We start from the raw sequence: 6,940 nt of genomic DNA, 5'->3' as shown, positions 1-6,940 counted from the left end.
AGAACTAATGTGAACCTGGGATGCATAAACAGAGGAATCTAGAGTAAGAGTAGACAGGATATTTTAACTCTGCTGGAATACTATGTCCAGTTCTGGTGCCCACAAATCAAGAAAGATGTTGATAAATTGCAGAGGGTTCAGAGAAGAGACATGAGAATGATTAAAGGATTAGAAAAACATGTCTTACAGTGACAGACTCAAGTAGCTCAATCTATTTAGTTTAACAAAGAGAAGGGTAAGGGGTGACTTGATTATAATCTATAAACTTCTACGTGGGGAACAAATAGACTCTTGAATCTAGCAGAGAAAGGTGTAACATGATCCAATGGCTAAAAGTTTAAGCTAAACAAATTTAGACTGGAAATAAGGTGTACATTTTTAACAGTGAGCATAATTAACCACTGGAACAATGTACCAAGGGCCTTGGTGGATTCTTCATCACTGTCAAGTTTTAAATCAAGATGGGATGATTTTCTAAAAGATCTGCTGTAGGAATTATTTTGGAGAAGTTCTATGGCTAGTGTTATACAGGACATAAGACTAGATGATTGTAATCAGAGCCGTCCCTTGGGTGTGGTGAATCTGGGTGACCGCTCTGGGCCCCATGCTTTGGGGGTCCCCGTGGGTAGGGAGGTGAGGCAGGCAGGTGAGCGGGGTGAGGAGGCAAATGGGGAGGCGAGTGGCAGGCTGGCAGATGGGCAGGGGGCAAGCAGGAGCCCCACCAATCTGCACCTCCCTCTCCCTCCCAGCGCCTACTGCCTGCCGCAGATCAGATGTTTTGCCATGTCAGGAGGCACTGGGGGAGGGGAGGGGGGAGCGAGGGCACAGCATGCTCGGGGGAGGAACAGGTGGGGTGGGGCCTTGGGGGAACGGATGGAGTGGGGGCAGGGCCTGGGCGAAGCACCCCTCGGCAGATAGACACCAAGTTTCTAATGTCCTGGGCCCCGTATCTCCTGAGGGACAGCTCTGATTGTAATGGTCCCTTAAAATCTATGAATATAAACAAACAATGGCATGTAAAGTAAGACAAAATGCAAACAGTAGAAAATCTTAGGGCTAATTCTGCTCTCAGTTATTCCTGTGCAGCTCCAGTGATGCAGGAACTCAGGCAAACTCATCTCTATTGGAACTATTCTGGAGCTGGATCAGAGGCTTGGGAAATGTAAAAGACATCAGTTTGCTCATGTCTGAAAGCAGGTTTGAAGAAAGTTGCTCACTCCAACAGTTTAAATGCTGTTCCATGAAAGGAAAACCAGGCACTGAATACCATTTAGAAAAACTGTAGAGATCTTAGGGCAAATAATGTGGTTTGTCAAAAGGCTCAGAGAGAAAGGATACCAATAATAGGGCTTGTGAAAAACTGGATGCCTACCATTTGGTTTTGGATACTGTATAGGAACATTCAGATAAAGTGTTCCAAATCTTAGTGAGAAAGCTAAGTGCGGGAATAGACCATGGCAAGAAGGGATATTATTTTTCAGTTATTGGATGCAAGCTGATGTGGAACTGGATGGAAAATAGTGCCTACTATTAACATAAAGTTATTAGTTTAATCAATATGGTGAGAAGACAAGAAGGGAAAGGGAATTCTTGTTAACAATTTACTATTCAAGGCCTGATCAGATGCCAAGAACAGAGACTAAGTGATTAGACTGCTAAAAAGAAACAAGACATTGTACAAAAATCATAAAGTACTCTTGTTTCCAGATGTTAGTCTGGAAATTGAAGCCAAAAGAAGAGAACTGAGTTCTAGCAAGTGGTATTTTATAAAAGTGGGAACAGAAGCTTATTTCATAGATCCAGATAAGCACTGTATGCTGCTGGGCATAAGAACTGCTCGTGTAGGTATGTGGAACTCTGCAGAGAAACTACTGCAGAAGTTATAACAGAAAATAAGCCCTGGTAGGATTTAGACAATGTCTCCCACAAAAGAGTGATGAGGAGGCTTGTATTTGTTGTGGAGGTTTGGTTTGTTCTGGGGAGTTTCTTTTGTTTAAGACCTTGGTTGCCTGATGAGATCATGTCATTTATAGGACAACCAAATTTCCTCCCCATTACTACAAATGCAGACTGAAAGAGAAATAAACAGGAACACCACCTTTGAATGCTTCTGTCTAGGGGGAAATTCCCTTTAAATAAAAGCATACAAAAAGGAGTTGTGGCCCAGGTACAGAAAACTTTATATTTCTATCTCCAATCCATGCATCCCAAACAGATAGCTATAAGCTCCATTACATTCTAACTGCACCAAAATTATGGCAATAATTTGGACATGACTAAATGGATAAAAGCTAAATGATAGACCCTCCTACATAAGCTTTAAATGGCACTTTTCAATGTAATTTAAGATGCATTTAAAAAGTGTGTTATGCAAGGTATGTTTACTGATGTTTTCCAAAGACAATGATTGTTATAGTAATAAATTTCCAGACTTACATAGTTGTCCCTGAGGACTTGGGCTAAATTCTGATAATCAGGAGGTTTACAGTAATTAATAAACATTGATGGGTAGTACCTTGTTTTGATAACAGGGAGTTTCAAATAGCTGAAGTCTGGATAATCAAAGCTGAGCTATATACTTCTAAAATATTTGCTTGCGAAGGGCTTTTCTTTAACCAGGTTTGGATAGTGAGACTGAGAATCAGAGTTATGTGTTTTGACCTTTCTGGCTTGGGGATTGCCTTCTGACAGCTCACAGAAGCTTGGTGAGCCAGTACATTTTCATGCTTGCCATCTTATAATCCAGAATCTAAATGTTCATTAATAAAAAAAAGCTTTTAGCCCTTATTGTTGCAAAGATAGCCCTCAAAACATAAAAATTGAATAACCAATGCAATGTAGCCCGCTTGAGTATGCAGACATCCTGAACCAACTGTGTGACCAACATAATGGCCGGCTCTCATCTCCACACTGGTCTTTCATTCTCCTTGCATTCTCCTCTACAGCCTGATGATAACACAACTTATTGGGAGCAGACTCTTCTGTCCATGCTCCTTGAACAAGCTTGAGTTGGGAATTTAGGTTTCAGGGACTCTTTATCCTTCACCACTTGCACTTAGAAGTTGCGGGGTTCTTTTCTCTTTGGGCAGCACTGTGAAATTTCCCTTACAACAGTAATCTAAATAAAAAGATTTAGTAAAAATAGAAAATGGAACTAAACTAGATGAGGTATCTTCAACTTAGTTACAGAGAAAAGTGATTGCCTTATATCCCTGGAAAGCAGTATCCTCCTTCAGAACTCTTTTGCCCATCTGTTGGCATCGTACTGGTGTCTACAGAAACACTTTTGTCTGCTATCCTCAAGACTTCCTAATCAAGCGCAACCTGATCCAGGGCTACTCCTCCTTTTTCCTAACCAGTTTTCTCCAGTTACCTATGCACACCATAACGTCTGGTAAAACAGCTTCATTCTTCACTTTGTAGAAGATGGTCTACTGAGGAAAAGAAAATCCTTAACTATGATTAATGGCTGCCTTTCAAAGGTTTACAACTTGCTCAGATTTTACTTTCATTGGCAATTGCCATTTTTGATCAAATCCTATGACAAACTTTCCAAGCAATTTTGTTTAATTTTTTTCCATAACCTATAAATTATAGACAGAGGTTCAAACCTCTGTCACAGAACAGTCAACTCTAAAATCTAATCATGTCAACATAAATGTCAATATTGTTACCGGTACTGCTTGGTAGTACTCCACACACTAGGATTATGGTTAACACAAAGGGGATAAAATAATCTGATATTTTATTTAAGTAATTATGACATATTTTTGATATTTGATTTTGAAACAATTGCAGAGCCCTATAACAAAAACAAAGAAAAATATAACTGCTATTTACAGTGGCTCAGATCACTTTAATGGAATGCTACAGAATATAATGATCATATTCAGATAGTAATTTATCTGAAAAATAATCTGTGTGAATGAATCTGCAAGAAAATATACAGTATTTGCCCTGGACTTGTCAGTGGAACAACTTGTGTGCTTAGAGTTAAGCACATATATAAGTGATTACCAGTTTGAGTCCCAAATTTGCTACAGCCAAATTGGGCTTGAGTTAAATGTGGCCTCTTCTACTATACAAAAGTTAACTTCATAAAAAGAGAGAGAGAAAGAGATGAAGAAAGGGGAAGAAGCTCAGTGAAAGCATTTCAACTGCTCTGCGTTCTGTTATGTTTTATGCTAGTCATAAAAAGTACAGTGCAGTACATCACATTATAAATTAAGAAAACCAAAAAAAAAAAAGTATATTCATGCATTAGGACCATTATAGAAAAGGTAGAAAAGTTTGGGATTTCTTTTAAGATTATTGAAAATTGGGCTTTAACCTGAAGAAAATAATTAAATGTAAGTAACGTATAGCTCATGTTTTACAATATACTGTATATTGATTTTCTTAGAGGAAAAAGACCTAACCTGGAAGAACACCCTGTATTCTGAGAATAATCTGCAATGCCAACCTACCATTTTTGTACTTCAAAATGTTTTCAGTTTTGATAACCAGGCATGACTGTTAAAAATACATGAGGTTGTTAAAAATACATGTTTACTTTAGTAGTTTATAATTCAAAGGGGTACTTTAGTGGGTGGAGCTGTAAATTGGCAAGTGGATTGCTGCCACAGCGGAGTAAACTGCATCTCTGCAAGGATCTTTACTAAGAATAGATGTGGTCACAGTGATAATTAAAAAGGGCTTGGCCTGAAAGAAGCTTTGGTGGGGAACGATTAAAGCTATGGAGGTGGTTGCTGGCTACAGAAAAACTTCACTAAAAATTACATGGCATAGATTACCTTCAAAGGGTTACATTAAGATGAAAAAGATACAAAGTATAACTGATAGGCCATGGTTTCTATTTTTAGCAGAGCCAATGAAAGAAAGGGGCATTTGAAGTATTTATGCTAACAATAACTCAGAAGGCACAATTTTAGAGAAGAAAAAGATAACTTGTGTTGTGAGAAGATGTGGTGAGACTGTGGGAAGGCAGGGCCGGCTCACAACATTTTCACACCTGAGGCGGGGAGCTCAAATGACACCCCCATGCCTACTCGCTTGGGCCAGAACTTTTAAAGGTCTCAATTCTGTTCCTTCTTCCTATTCTACTCCTCTCATGGTACTGCTCTGCTACCTACCCAAATAAAGGAGAACTAACTTAAAATGCCTTATTCAAAAATGTTAAGTAACACTTAACTTTCAAACGCCTGAACAGCAAATGTAACTTTTCTTGTCTGCATAGTAAACACTGGCATTTTTATCTGTTTGAATAATCAAAGTGGTGCTTTCTATGCTTTCTTGGTTGCAAAGATTTGAACTGCTTCCTCAAGGTCCAAGTCTGGGCCAGCTCATGCTCTATTGAGATGGTTGCAAGGCCGACCAGCTTCTCCTGCGTCATTGTGGAGCACAGATGTGTTTTTATTAACTTCAGCTTGGAGAAGCTGCGTTCTCCACTGGAACGTTTGTTCCCCCGAGGGGACAAATAAGCAGGCTGGTAGCAGGGCCTGAGTGAGGGAAGATATCAGAGTCTTAAGGGCCTAACTGGCTCCTACTACTTCAGTTGGCTGCCTGTTCTCCTTAAGTGGGTTCAGGGAAGCAGTAGGAAACAGGAAGCTCCCTGAGAAGCTGGTGTTAATCAGTTCAGGCTCTTGGGGGTGCTAGAGAGGTACATAAGAGGCTCCTCCTCCTCTCTCTCCCCAGAGCTCCTGCTGCTTTCTGTTATTCCCTCTCACCGTTTCTCCTGCCTGCCTGTTATGTCTCTTGTGCCCTCCTTCCTCCAGCACAGCACTCCACCACCTCTGTGCATCTAGAGCAGGGAGAATACATATGCACCAGGAGCAGATACAATTTTCTACACTGTGGGTCCTAGTGGCGCCCCCTCCCCCATTGTCTGGCACCTGAGACAGCTGCCTCAGTTTGCCTCATGGTAAGGCCAGCCCTGTGGGAAGGTGTACACACCTGGAAGCATATTTTTTCTATCACTTTTCAAATGAACCAGATCAGAGATTAATTGCTTTGTGTTAATTGCTTTGTATCAAGCATTTGGTACAGTTTAACCTTTGAAAATAATGAAAGGTGTGGAAGTCAACCTCAGAGTTCTGAGATTCTGGGGTGGGTGGTTGGGGGGGGGAAATACCTTTTATGCAATCAGGATGTCAAAAGGTATCAGAGTTCTCTGGGCAGGAATAATTTATTCACCACTTAATAGGATGATATTCTTTTGGGCTACTTATAAGCCCCAAGAACCTTTGCAACTGATCTCAAATCAGCCATGTGATGCTAAGGTCCTGGGCTGCAAGTTGTGAATTCATTTTGGTGATGATGTAATCATTGCACCACTGATGGGTACTCTGAAGTTTATCACTAAGTGATCATGCAGTTATGAGCTTTGGGATTAACCATGAACAAAAGAGTAAATATTCTAACCCAAAGTGCAAATCAGAATAGGTAGGGGGTTTACAATAAACATGCCTTCTGACTGCAGGAATTCCTTGCCAGTGAACGGCATCAATGGGGTTTATTTACCAGCATGGGCTCAGGGAGTGTGCAAGCTCCCTGTACCTGTGGGGGAAGCTCCATCAGCAGAAGCATTCTTCAGCGGAGCTTTAAACTGACTGGAGCTCCACAGGAGCCTCACCAACAAAGGCAGCCTGAAATTTGAGCTAAATCATTGCATCTACTTGGTGCTGTAGCCCAACCCCCTTCCCGTGTGGTTCCGCTTCTATTGTTGGTTGAACTGACTGGCTCTAGCTCTCCCACCAGGGGAAGGAATATAGCTGACCTTCTACTGTTACGCAGCAGCCTGGATTCTGCTAGTGGAGTAAGTCTGGCTCACTGTCTCTTACAAGCCCTTCCTCCCACTCTGCCCACCTCTCACCAGTTACTTCACGGAGAAAGTAGGAGCTGTTTCCTTCCACATGCAGTCATGCTCACCTTACTCTTGCAC

Source organism: Lepidochelys olivacea (genome assembly GCF_965140295.1).
Source record: "Lepidochelys olivacea isolate rLepOli2 genome assembly, chromosome: 8".
Taxonomy (NCBI): domain Eukaryota; kingdom Metazoa; phylum Chordata; order Testudines; family Cheloniidae; genus Lepidochelys; species Lepidochelys olivacea.
The sequence above is the reverse complement of the archived record's forward strand: the minus strand, read 5'-3'. Positions refer to the sequence as shown.